Source organism: Ursus americanus, chromosome 7 (assembly GCF_024610735.1).
Source record: "Ursus americanus isolate L20-20 chromosome 7, mUrsAme1.1.p, whole genome shotgun sequence".
Lineage (NCBI taxonomy): Eukaryota > Metazoa > Chordata > Mammalia > Carnivora > Ursidae > Ursus > Ursus americanus.
This window is the reverse complement of record NC_142133.1, coordinates 10945732-10960208: the sequence shown is the minus strand read 5'-3', so window position 1 is coordinate 10960208 and position 14477 is coordinate 10945732. Positions and strand designations below refer to the sequence as shown.

Here is a 14477-nt window from a genome sequence, read left to right as displayed (position 1 = left end):
AACATGTTCAAAGGCGTAGAACCAAAAAAAAAAAAAAAAAAAAAACCACCACCACCAACAACAAAAAACCCATATTTGAGAAATCCAACCTTTTCGGGTTTAGCTAATATTCTGAAGGTCCTAAAATTCCCTAGCATCTATCACACATCTGTGAGAGATACTTAAGCCTGAGTACCCAAGCACCTGGGTGTAAAACCAAGGGCTGTTTGCCTTCAATGAACAGGTTGTGGCCAAGGTGGAGACAGTCTTTCCAGGGTCCCTGCTTTCCTCCGTCCCAGTCTGCAGCCGTGCATTGCTGAGCCAGCCCACTGAGTGGTCCTTTCCTACCCTAGGTCATCCCCACCTGTGTGACTCTGCTCAGGCAGTTCCCTGGGTCAGGAGGTCCCTCTGTCACGCTTGCTGCCCAGGCCAGTCACTCCACCACCCAGGGCCACATTATGACTTTTTTGGGCTTTTGGCACTTTTGCCTATACAGGCCCTCTCCTCTATTAAAGAAAAATTAAAAAGTATATGTTACAATCGCATCAGCATAAAGATGACTATATACTAAAATATCTTGTTGAACCTAAAGTTCATGTTTCCCTTCTGATTTTAAAAGAAATTAAAACTTTTAAAAGAAATTAAAACCCTAAAACTATTATGGACCCTCAGCATCATGCCTCCCATATCTACTGGGCCAGTCAGCCCCATCCTACCATGAGCCCAGTGGGGTTCCCTGGAAACGCCCCATGGAAGACCCAGCTCAAGCCTGGCCAGTGTCTCCATAACCCTGACCCCACACGCCCTGCCCCAGTGGAATCCTCTGCCCTCACCTGTCACACCCGCTGCACTTATACAGATATATCTGGACTACTGTACGGGCTGTGAGCTCCACAGGGGCCTTGGTAAGTGTGTAATGAAGGAACACTGAATAGAATAAACAGACGTGAACTTTGACCAGATGAAATGAGAAGTTTGTTTGAGAGACTTCTGTCTGATTTTCTTGTGGCTGTGTATTTCATATTCAAACTAGCTCAACACCTAGCTATCTCTCACAGGTGAATAGGAGGCCAAGGCACCCTTCACGACTGAGTTACTGAGGGACAGACATGGCCACAAGAGACCCAGAGCCTTCTGCTGGGGTCCAGGTGAAAGAGGAGGGTCTGAGGTGCCTCATGGTCCCTATGTGGCTAAGACAACTTGTATATTTCTAATACTAAAGCTATATTGGGCTGTGACACCTCAAACCCTTTGGAAGTAGTGCAGTGGCCAATGCTTGGGATTGTTTTTAATGCCTGTGAGCTAAGGAAAAAGTGAATCCGGAATTAGAAAAAACTAAGCAATAATTAATCACTGGAAATTTGGTGTTATTTAGCCTGCTACATCTTTTACATTTATCTTCATGTTTGGTTACCTCTTTCAGACCATATTCTCTTAATTTATATATTCTTTTCAATTAAAGTATCTTTATCCTAAAAAGAAAACATTTGGGAGGAGAAAACTACGCTCGATCTCACTGCTGGGGTGAAGCCTCATCCATTGCAAAAGCATCCTGATCCCAGGCACCCCCTGGTGGAACATACTGAAATTGCAAGCAAAGTACCCGCCAGGAAAAAGCAAACTGCAAAAGGGCACATCCACTTTTTTATTTTAAAGGCTACAAATATGCAATCTCTAAACATATATCCTTAGTTCTTTGCATGTGAATTCCTGATCTACAAGCATTATCTGGAAAGGGCACCAATATTATGTCACATACATACACAGGTCATTTTTCTTTTCAATACTTGTAGAGGTGATTAATGGAGAGTTACCTAGATGAGCTTCAAAATTCATAGTGTATTCTTGTTTCCATATATTTCCCTCATTGATGGCTCATGAAAATATAGTTACTGACATGTGAAAGGTTTCCCAAATTGTTCGATGTTACAAAGAGACCCTCCTTCTCAGAACGACGAGGCACTCTGTCTTCAGGGGAGAACCTACAGCCTTTATGAAACCAAACACCATGGCAGGCCATTCTGGACCTTGCTCATTGGTGTGAGTTCAGATGGGAATTCCAGCTTGGTTGGCAGTAAGGGGCTTAAACCATAACTTTGTACAAAAGACTCTGTGTCCATCAGAAGAGCAAGGAACTGGTAGAAAATCAACATGATGTCGCAACGGAAGTGTTTACTCGGGAATGGGGGAGAAACAAGAACAGATGACGTTTGGGAAGTACTTGCTCCTGCAGCTAATCATGCCGGTACGTGGTGAACAGTTCACAACAGGATGGCCCCATGGAGCCAAAAGACTCAGGACACAGCCCCCTAGGTCTCCTCGGATGGGGACAAGCACATCACTTTCACCTCCCTGAGCTTTCGTTTCCTCACCTCCAAACGGGAACCATCATTTCTACTTTTAACGGTCTTCCCAGAATTAGTGGGATAATACATTCCTTAAGTGCATAATACTACCTGCAATATAGTACGTGCTCAGCCAATGGTGGCTCCAATCCAGTCTCCCTCACTGTCCCTCTTCAGTTTTTATTCTCACAGGTGGTAATGATGTGAAATGTTGGGGTTCAGAGAAAGAATTCTTGAGACATCTCCAGTGCAAAAACGGTGGTTTTATTAAAGCATGGGGACAGGACCTGTGGGCAGAAAGGGCCGCGCTGGGGTTGTGTATACTTTCAAGTTGGGAGGGGGTTAGGGATAGCATTAAGTCTCTAAGGAATTTGGAAGCGACCTTGAAGGGCTAGCTGTTGTTAGGAAAAGGCCATTTATTACTGTCCAGTAAACCTTTAGTCATGAGACCCTTCAGATGTGTATCATGGGCCATATACTTGGGGAATGATTACTAACATATATCTTGGGGGTGGAGGGGTCGAGGTAAAGAAAGTTTCCAAAGGGATTTTCATATATTAAAGTAGACTTGCAGGATCCTGGAGGTCAGGCTAACGTCAAGCTAAGGTTGCTTTTGCCACTAGCAAAGTATTAACATCGAGGCAGTTGAGTTCCTGCAGGAGGTCACCCTGCCTGTTTCAAGGACTTGTCAATGGGCTGGCTGCAAGTTGTAAGGAAGTTTAATTTTTTTCTGTATTTCTTTGGCCTTTGCTCTCCACAGCAATGGCAGCCATTTAGCTTTCATTCCTTCAGGTGAGCATGGGGCTAACTATGTGCTTACTGTGGGCAAGGCACGTTACTGACACTAGCAGTCCAGCCAGTCCACACAACATGCCTCTGAGGTGGGTACTAGTCCTTTCCCCATGTTCCAGATGGGGAACGGAGGCACTGAGAGACCACACGGCTGGAGAATGGGAGAGTCAGGCTTTGTCAGCCCCCAATAACAAGGACTTATTCTAACTAGAAATGTATTAATTAAAAAGGGCCTAATTATAATAAAATGTCATTTCTAACTCACTCTTATCCACGGGTGTCAGCATATCTGCCATTTCCTCATAACTATCACCTTTGCTTCTCCCAACAAACCTGGGAGTCATGTATCTCAGTCTCCCAGTGTGCAAAGGAGGAAAGTGAACCCAAGGCTGTCCTCAAGGTCACCCAAACAGCCAGGGACCTGCCAGGATGTGGTCAGCCCAGCCTCCAGTCCTGCCCTTCCACCTGCCACCTCCACCTGCGACCTTCCCCTCCTCTCCTTTCCTGCAAAAGCTGCTGCAGGCTGGCCAGGAGAGGCAGGAGGGATGAAGGGCCTCCACGCAGACTCCAGTTGTGGGTGGAAAGTCAGGGAGGCGGACTCAGGGGGAAGGTGACCAGCAAATAAGGAGCCCCTCCCATGCCCCAGGCCCTGTGCATACCCACGGGAATAATATGGCAAGAGTGTTCACTCAGTAAGTAAAACCCTGTGGGTGTTATAAAGACACTTCCCAGCCACTGCCAAGTTAACAGTTCAAGACAGGTTAAAAACAAGGCAACACAAGGACACTGGATTCAAATTCCTGCTCCACTGTGTATGACTGGCGATTTAGGTAAGTCCCATAACCTCTCTGGGCCTCAGTTTGCTCCTCTGTATAATGGGCATAAGAAGAGTGAGGGGTGAAGCAACCATGATAGCACCTCTAGCTAACAGCAATAAAGCCAACAACCACACAGTGCTTGTGCAAGCAGAGGGGTAAGTGCCTGGGTTGTTTTCAAGGGGAAATCATCTCCTGAGAGAAACCGGTGGGGGAGTGAAGCTGGGTTCACAGCTCTTTCACGCACTAGCTGAGGGACCTTGGCCAAGTTACCTCACTTCTCTGGGCCCTAGTTTCCTTATTTATAAGAGGCACACAGTGACCGTAAGGCTTCAGTGAGAGAAGGTGAAATACCCAAAATGGCGCCTGGCGTTCAACAGGTAGTCAATACAGTGACTGGCTCTGACATCACCGGCTCTCTGGGCTGGAAAGAGACTCTTCTAATCACACCCATACTCACACTTCATTACTTTAAAGCACAAGATCGGTGGTGAGCGGAGGGGCGTGTGGGATTATGCAACAAGCAGCCTGGCTCATCCAGTGTTTATACGCCGCACACACACACAAAACGCAGAGTCTCATTTTATACGGTTGGAAGGCCTGAAAGAAAAACATCTGTTGCTGGTAGAATTATTATTCCAGTTTACTTCATAATATTCAATCAGGGCACACCCTCCGAAATTGAAGAAAGAGAAATAGCAATACATATAAGTTAAGTCCTATTTTTAATTCCTAGAAGGAAGGTGCTGTAGAAATCCGAGGTGAATCACTTAGAATATATTGAATCACTATTACATTCTCCTTTTTAAAAGATATGGATTTCTTTGATGGGTTTCTAAAACATGACCTGCTGGGCCCTGCATGGACTGTCACATCCCACCTTGAGTTAGAGGGTGGGCTCTTCTCTCCTCACCCCCAGCATCCACCTTGGAGCTTCCAGTTAGGGGCCACCAGGTTGCTTTAAATAGTCCCTCTCTGAAGGGGAAACAGTTACTGTAAGCGGGAGAGGGCCCATTTAGGGCCAGAAAGGTGCGCGCCATCGGTCACCAGAACACCCCGGACCACCAATGGGCTCAGAGTTGCTGAAGACAGAGTCTTTCCTGGAACCAGGCCTCAGCAATGCTTTTCTTGAACAACTGAAAATACAGTAATCCACTCAGAGGGGGACCTTGCACTATACAAACACCTGAATTCATAGTAATTATGCAAAAAAACCTGTTTAAAGAGGCAAGGAGAAATACAGTTCAACAACTGACTGCTAATCAATTATGGTTCATGAAAGAAAAAAAAAAACCTGGCTCTTAACTTAGCAGCATGTTAACTCGTGCTTCCTCTCCATGCCTACTAACCGAGGGCTGTTCAGCACGAACATGACACCACCAAGAGAGGAGCAGAGAGAGAAAAGGTCTCCCGCGCAGAGAGGAAACAAGCAGACAACCCACACCTTTCCTACTGAGGCAGGTCCCTGGGGACCCGATTCTCAACTACATGGTCTATAGACGAGGCAAGTGTGCAGGAACTATTTGTATGTGGCTTCACGCTGGTTTGCCACCTATTTTGAACAAAGCTCAGGCTGGGGAAGTTTCTAATCTGGTTTCTGAGAGAAAGCAGGAAGGGGGCTGGGGATCATGTCCACGGGGACTGAAACGAAAACCTGACCCATGAAAGATTCTGGGCCTTCTCTGAGAGCAGAATGACTGATTCTGTGAGACAGGGGCCAGGCCCACCGTGCCTGTGGCTACATGCTGTGAATCTCACCTCTGCCTGCATCAAATACAACATTAAAAAACAAATAAAGGCTGAGATGCCATTCATACCCCCGGCTTGTGCACTGCCTGCTGGAGGCTAGAAAACCAAGGACCATACTTCCTAGCCTCCCTTCTTGCCAGGCTCCCCACACCAAGGAGTTTCCTGTGCATCTCTGCTAACAGACACTGCCGCCATGGAGGCACCAGGTTTTTCCATGGCAGGGGGGTGTGGACGTCCCAGAGCCTCCTCCCCAGCGTCATGGATGTCCACTGAGCAGAAGGAGGGACCCTCCGTGGAACAGGTCTGGGATGGGAGGCAGCAGCGCCCAGCTGGCCAGCTCTGCAGTGTGGCTTGGGGCGGGGGGGGGGGGGGGGGTCACTCCTGCCAGTCTGACCAAGGGCCAAACTTCCAACAATTCTGTCAGCCCTGAATTTCCTGCATTAAATCTTCTTCTGCCTAAACTAACTAGAGCAAATCCTGAATAACACAGTTGCTGAAGACACTATTGACCAAGATGCAAGAAATCTCCTCCGAAAAATAAACACATAAACCTTTGGTGTGAAAAATCATTCCAGGCAGGCATATCAGAGGAGACAGGTACATACACAGGAAATCTACTTACGAGCTAGTACTTGGAAGGAACCAACCAGACAAACGTGCAAAAGAGCATGGACAAGACTGTTCACCGTCCTGCTGTTACTAAGAGGCAAGAGGCTGAAAATAACCTAAGCAAACGTCCATCCCACAGAGGACTTGGAGAAATAAGCTGGGCCTACCCACACGATGGGAGTTCCTCACAGCCACGCAAACGATGCGAAGGAAGACTATCTAATGATGTGAGAAAGGGACTCAACACACGCCACTAGCTCTGAAAAGGCAGCACAAGACAACATAGACATTACTTCTCTGCATTAAATATGTACTTTTGTACACACACACACTCGCATATTCAGTCTAGCCCAGACAGAAGTTCGGGAGGGTATGTGCCCAAATCTATCACGACGCCCACTGCCGTCCCACGCCCGGGTTCACTGGGTGCCGGAGACGGTGTGCTGGGCAGCACCTGGCCTCATGCCGCCTGAGGGAGCCGCCAGGGAGCAGCCTGACTGTGACGAGCCAAATCACAAGTCGGGTTGGCACTCCCGCCAGCTGGCAGGCCTGCTCCGCGCCAAGTCCGCTGCCTTCTGGGCCTTCCCTGCTTGCTGGCCTGGCCAAGTCCTGTCTGCAGTCGTCCCTTCACCACCTAGCGATGCCCCTGCGATGCCCCAGGACCCACGAAACACCCCAGCGATTTCAGTTCTAAGCGTCGTACCAGGGAAGCCTCGCTTACTTGAGCACCTCAACTGCGAGAACCATCTTTGCTCAGGAAGGCCACGAGGGAGACAAGATGACACTGGCCGAGCCTCAGAAAACAGTGACTCAGATCTGCAAAATGTTTTGTGTTTGTACTTGAAGAGCCCCCCTGAGCCAGACAGCACACTGGAAATGCTACTACACGGTGATCTGGCTTCCGACACAGCATGCGGCTGACACCCAGCAACCACCAAACATGCGTGACCACTTCGGATCCTGTGCAGACAGTCCCAGTTCGCAGAGAGTGAGTCACCACCAGGTGAGGTGGCCTGACCGAGGGATTCAGACGTCAAGCGCATGGGTCTGACCCACCAACGGACCCCGTCCTCCTCCTCGCTTCCATGAGCAGAGTTCGCGCTTGCGGCTTCCAAGTCATAAATCCTTCACGCAGAGAAGACCCACGAAAAAGTTCTCGCTACCACTTCTTGGGGGGAGGGGGAAAGACAAGATAAGTAATTAAGGTATTAAAGCAAGATGACAGAACGAGCCTCAGGATGAGGAGTGTGGTATTAAACCCAGGTGGGAAGAGCAGGAGCTGAGAGGCGCGGAGCTTCGGAGCAGCTCGCTGCATGGCCCACGTCAGCTGCAGACCAGGAAGGAGAAGTCAAGACACCCAGCTCTGTACTGGTCCTGGGGACAAGAGTGGCCCCATGCCTAGTGCTCCTGTCCCTGCACCTGCTGGGGGCAGATGTTGTGCCTGGCCACACAACTGCAACCAAGCAACAAGAGCTAACCTGCCCGAGGCTCAGAGCAGCACGTACAGCCTCACCGATGGGCATCCTCCCATGGGCACTTCTCTCCTGAGGAGCCAAGGGCAGAAACCAGCCCTGAGCAGGCAGTTCGGTGTCGGTCTGCAAACCCGAAGTGAGTATGAGCAAGCCCTTTGAGCCTATACAGACCTCCACCTGGCCCCAGAGGTCCCCGCACACCTCAGACTCACCCGTCTCAATGGGACAATGGCTTCACAGAAATATAGTCAACCTGGAGCCTGATTTTAAGAGACTAAGTTAGTGTTATGTATATTGTTTGATAATATTTAATTCTAAAGAAAAGACAGCAAAGGGGTTGGATGGCTGACTTGTAAGATATGTTTAGTACAGATGAAACTCATTAAGGAGAGCACATGTGTATTAAACATAGATAGAAAGGTGTGGAAGGACAAGAGATACCTAATATTCATGAGGCACTAAATATACCCAAGGCAGCTGGGCAGTAAATATTCATGATACACTAAATGTTCAAAAGGTACTAAATATTCATGATAATTCATATGCATGAGACTAAATATAGAAGACGAACCTAATATTGGTTGCAGTTTGGTTACCCATTGGTGACACCCATTCTGATCCTCTAACCCAGGGCCGCTCATCAGGCTCACTGGGGAGCCACAGAGGTGACAGGGCAGAATTGTCCCCATGTCACACCACTGGAACAAGTGTGTGCGTGTGTGAGACTGGCCCAGGGCACCTCCTGTTCGTGGCCCTGCCGCTAGTACCCGAACTCTGCTCCGTGTAGCCACACGTTAGCAGGGACACTAATGCTGCCGAGAGAGGTGGAGCACGTGAATGTGGTGTAGCCCGGACTCACGTGCTGCCGGTCTTCCACCTCCTCGCACCTCTCCTATCCCTGCTACCTTCGCCGTCTCCTCCCCTTACTTCTCGCTGTGTGCTTCCCACAGGCCGGCTACCACGAGCTCTGCTCAGGAGCACTCTGCAGCAGATTTGCTCATTTTCCTTAAACGCCATCAGCTCTCAGATGCAGAAGGACCCTTTATTGCTTCCGGATACTTACTAGGGGGTGCTGACTAGGAATTATAATAAGTGCCCTTTCACCTTCTAAAAAAACAATGGAAGAATAATAGTCATAAATACTTTATGAAACACTTCTTCTGCTGATACGGTACCTCAAGTGATGTGTATGTGTGTGTGTGTGTGTGTGTGTGAATCACCCCCCACCCCACTCTATGGAGTGCCTGAGGTTGCAGGGACTCTACGTGGCACAGCTGAGACCAGAGCCCTGACTGCCTCCTTGTCTGGACCACCTGCTTTAAGAAAGCAAAACACCTCTGACATTTTCATATCCCACATTCAGGATGGCTGTTCTGAGAGCAGTTTCTTAGAAAACTCACACACCAAGGTTAATGCTTCTATTGCCTCCCACAGACATGAGAATTTGGGGTTACAAACCATGGAGAGACTGATGTATGGTCCTCAGAGGTGAGGCCAAGTATTCTGGAAGTTCTCAAACTTCATACATTTACAAATCAGCCTCACCCACCAGGGCCAGGAAGAGGCCTGAGCAAATAGCTTTCTACTCCTCACCTTTCAAAAGGATCTTTTGTAATTTGTTTTCATAGATACCTTAATCATAAAAAAATTCTTGAGAGTGCTTCCTCCCAGGAATGTGCTCAGAACAGGGCAAGTATCTGCATGGAGTCAGGGGCTGACACCAGTGAGGAGGGACCCCTGGCTGCGTGGTTACACTTGTCTCACTATGTCCTGTCAATTAGCCACTAAAGTCCCATGGCATCTTCTGGTTCATGACCCACTGAGCGTAGAATTATAGGTGACAGCACGTTAAAGCAATACAAAGAATTCTCAGGTAATTCCTCAGAATTACAAATGGGTCTCAAGGACCACTGACCTGACCTAAAAGTTTAAAATTATTTTCCAGATACAAATATCTATAGAAGAAAACAGGGTTAGATGAAAACTCCTCCGATTTCCATTGTGTAGGAAAAACACAAGGAAGTTAGAACGCTGCCCTTTCCTGTTCTACCTGCAGATGACAGTAACTGTCCAGTGTTTACAGGTACCTAGACAACGAAAAGGATAAGCATGATACCAGGAAGGGTCAAGCCACGAGAGGGTCCTGAAAGGCCACCCCTGGGAAGGCTTTCTGTCTCTAGGCACTCAAGAACCCCTTCTCATGGAAAGTTATCTTTCATCTCACATCCATGTGGCTAAGTCTTTTTTTTTTTTTTTAAGATTTTATTTATTTGAGAGACAAAAAGAGCACAAATGGGGTGAGGGGCAGAGGGAGAAGCAGGCTTCCTGCTGAGCAGGGAGCCCAATGCGGAGCCTGATCTGGGGACTCCAGGATCACGATCTGAGCTAAAGGCAGACGCTTAACTGACGGAGCCACCCAGGCGCCCCATGTGTGGCCAAGTCTTAATGTTACTTAAAGTCACCTCCTCCAAGAAGCCTTCCCTGACCACTTCACCTTCCACTGAACGTGAACAAAACCCAGAGCTTAGCTTTACAGCTTTAGGCTTCCTACAGGCTAATCTTATTCTCCAAATAATTCCTAAGCACCCTGAAGAAGTGACTAATTGTGACTTGGATTTTTCTGTATTTCTCCTATGCTTTTAGTAAATGCCAAGTACATGGTAGATCATTCTGATGATGAAGAAACAGCAGCATAAATAGGGGTGATAGTCTGAAAGACATTAATCCACATGAAACTGGTTTACTGGGCTGGACTCAGTAATGTGCAAGCAGAAAGCTAGTCTCTTCTCCCACCCACCACCAAAGCTTCAAAGCTGCTCTTTCCCCATTTCCTCCCAGCTTGTGACTGGCATCTCCAGTGGGTCCTGCAGCTTTTACATATTAAGAAGTCCAGTGCGTATAACCCAGGTCAGCCAGCCAAAAAGATGGAGAAAGGGGAGAGGAAGGGAACCTCTTTCCTATTTTCCCAGTTTGTTCCTCCCTCTTTCCCACACCCACCAGGATGCATCTGATTTTTCCCGGGGAGCAGGGGTTGAGGATAATACAAAAAGATGTGAAAAAGATGTTTGAATTCCCTTTGCATATCAAGAGGAGAGCTTGGAAGGGTTGATCCTAAAGCTTTATTCTAAGTCATAATGCACAGAGGACAGAAGGTATGACCTAAGGAAGACCTGCCCCACAAGTTAAAATAATTAATTAATTAAAAAAAAAAAAAAGCTCTTGGGGCACCTGGCTGGCCCTATCAGTGGTGAAGCATGTAATTCTTGACCTCGGGGTGGTAAGTTTGAGGCCCACATTGTCTGTAGAGATTACTTGAAAATAAAATCTTTTTTTTTTTTTTAAGATTTTATTTATTTATTTGACAGAGAGAGCGAGACAGCCAGCGAGAGAGGGAACACAAGCAGGGGGAGTGGGAGAGGAAGAAGCAGGCTCCCAGCAGAGGAGCCCGATGTGGGGCTCAATCCCAGAACGCCGGGATCACGCCCTGAGCTGAAGGCAGACGCCTAATGACTGAGCCACCCAGGCACCCTTTGAAAATAAAATCTTAAAAAAAAAAAAAAAAAAAAGCTCTTCTGGTACTGAGAAAAGAGGAACCTGGAGGGACTGAGTCCCCCGCCCCTGTGCACCTTGCCTTGAGGAGAAGGGATGGTAAGGGAAGAAAAATCCCTTGCAGGTTGAGGGGAACACAGAAAGCATGGGAAGTTTTCATCCTGCTTCCTACTGGGAACACTGGGGACTGCTTGGTACAGCGAAAATGGAAGCCTAGCACAGTGCCACCCAACCCAGGCAGGTTCTCAGGTGCCCAGGAGAGACCTAGAAGAGACCTGGAGTGTGCAGAGCTCAAGGCCAGATGCAGGAGCCAGGTCCCAGCTATGGCTTACCCTGGTGAAACCCAACTGGACCATACTCAGCGGAAACAGGGAAAGGAGGCTCAGTCGTGGTGAGGGGAAACTCGCCAGAGGACAGCAAGAGGTCACTCTCCAACACACCCTGATATGACTACAACCTTCTCCTGGTGCCCAGAGACCACCTGTGGGGAGCAGGGGCCCCCAAGGGTAACCCAGAGAGATTCAGACACTGACTCTCAAGGGACCAAGCTGCTTTAGGCTAGATAGTGACTGAGGTAATACTACTTGACTTGGGCTCAGGAAAATCACAATCATGAACGGGGACTAAATATACCAAAAGGGAACCAAAGTCGTTTTGTTTGGAGTAGCAAAATTAGGTCCACTTATAAAACGTTTTGCATACGATGACTTGTGGCTGGTGAACTTTGCGGCTCCCAAAGAAACCCTCTGAGCAGGAAACATCTCTACTTTGGTTGAACTGCTTCTGAAGGGTCTTCATGCAAGACAAGCAGAATTTAAGAGTGTCTGTGTATGACAAGGCACAAGGCTAACCTCCAGAGGCAAAGCAGGCTGTCGCAAGCTTGCAAGGCGAATCCAGGACCCCCAAGCCTTCACAGAAAACTTACCCTCCAGGAGGGCCAGGGCCTTCTCACACATTCTCTCATTTAACCCTGCCAGCATCCCTGCGAGCCAGCTATTAGTACTCCCACTTTGCTGAACGGCAAACTGAGACTCCAGGATTCGGTGACGAGCTCAAGATGACCAGGCGGAGGGGCAATGTGAATAGGACAGCCAGCGTCTCACAGGCCCCACGTGCCTAGTCCCACGCAACAGCCAGATGCTATGCGCCACCTGGGCAACAGCCATGGAGGGCCAGCTATTTTATTTTATAAATGAGGAAACGGATGCTTACAGAGGTTAAGAAACTGGACTCACAAAGCAAGTCTAGAGCTAGAGTGAGGCAAGTGAGGCAGGCACCTCGGGCACAATATTTAAGGGGATACTGAAAAACTCCCTAAGACGAACACTTAATGCAATGTTTTAAAACATCAAAATAAACACAGAATCCACATTGTACTAAATATCACAATTTTAAGTAAAGATGGGATTCTTATCAGTGATTTTTCCTTTTGCCTCAGGCTCCAACATGGCTCAGCACGGCACTGGGGCAGAGCCAGGAAACCAGCCACCTCAACCCTTCTCCACCAGCCCCCAAAGATAGGCATCCCAGACACCACTGCAGGGCCCTCTCCAGATGTTTCCCCTCAGTATTTTATAACCTCAAAGGGCCCTTAGGAGTGACCACCACGCTCCATAATTCCAGGTGGCGGTTGGGGGGGTGAGGGTGGCTGAGTTCAGGTTGAATACCAGAGGTCTAAACAGATTTAGTCCATGGTCCCAAGCCTGTGTTATGTAAATGAAGGAAGCTTGCAGGCTTGAATAAGGAAGTAGGATATTTTAAGATATCAGCTTGAGAAGGTATGGGGTGGGCACTAAAAGGATCACACAGCTGCTTGTCTCCCACTTGATAAATTTCCTGGCTCAAAATTAAGTGTTCAGCAGTGACACGATGCCAGCTGTCAGCCTGTACGTACACAAGTCCAATTCGAACGGTGGCATTTCTTTTTCCTTGCATTTCAAAAGCCAAATGTTAGCTCATTTGAGTAACTACCTATGCTCTGATCACTTGTTAACCTCAAATTAAAGCCCTACCTGATATGAAGCATCTGTTCAAGACCTGTTTAGTTGATTAAAAATTTGAACACTGTGGTGAGCAGTGCATAACGTACAGAACTGTCAAATCACTATGCTGTACACCGGAAACTAATAATAACATTGTATGTCAACTATAATTTTTTAAAAATCACACCCCCCAATTTGAATATGTCTTAGATCAAACCCCAAATCGCTTATTGGTGGCTTGTAATTGAAGCCTAAAACCTATTTACAAATAAACCACTAACTAAAGCATAAGAAAGACAGTGAATTTATCCGCTAATTTCTCCCGCAACGGCCTTCAGAGACAGCAGTCGCAAATACTTCGTATACTAACAATTCAAACCCGGCAAGACCGTCTTCCCTGCTCTCGTATTTTCTTAAAGCTTGAAACTGCTGGGCTTCACCTCACAATTCAAAGTTAAGTCCAGCAAAGTGAGCAAGGGGAAACTTTGGGCACTTGGGTGAGCGGGCTGCCTCACCTCGGCCCGTGTCCGCGCTGCCCCAAGAGGCGGCCGCGGGGATCGCGCCCTCAACCCCCGGTCCGAGAGGCACCTGGGCGGGTGGGCTCTGCCCTGACCGTCCCACACCCGGTCAGACGTCGGGGCGCGACTCGGTCCGCGCCAGCCCCGCCCGGGTCTCCCCACGCCACCGGTCGTCGGCCCACGCACGCTTCGCGGCCAACGCGCTTCGAACCACCCCGGTACCTGGCGCAGGAGCGTGGCCCAGACTCAGCGACGCGCAGAAGGGACACCGTCCTCAGGGTGCGGGGAAGGCTTCTGCCGTGGGCGCGCGCGCGCGGCGGCCCCCGCCCGAAACCACTCCGCCGCCCGCGCGGGAACGCTGAGGCCCGCGGCGCGACGCAGCAGGTGGCCGCTGGCCTCGCCACAGTCCGGGGCCCGGCCGAGAGCGCGGCGCGGGCGCGGGCGCGACCCTCCCGCGGACGGCCCTCAGCCTGCTTTGGCGCGCGCTCCCAGCGCCGGGCGCGCCGGCTCCGCTCGGCTCCTCACGGCTCCTCACGGCTCGGCGGGGGCGGACGCCGCGCCTCTCCGCTCGCCCGCCGCCGCCGCGCGCACCTCCCCCGCGGCGCGCCGCTCCCGCCGCCGCCGCCGTCGCCGCCCTGCAGCCCTGCCGCCCTGCCGCCCTGCCGGC

General features: G+C 49.3%; 1 protein-coding gene across 1 annotated transcript in view; it reads right to left on the bottom strand.

Moving 5' to 3' along the window:
- CRACDL (CRACD like) overlaps window positions 1–14268 on the bottom strand; it is a 126129-nt gene extending 111861 nt beyond the window's left edge. The window contains exon 1 of the mRNA XM_087863315.1: window positions 14033–14268. The gene's annotated coding sequence lies outside the window, so the exon portion shown is untranslated. The remainder of the gene's footprint in view (window positions 1–14032) is intronic.
- Window positions 14269–14477: the final 209 nt, after the last annotated feature.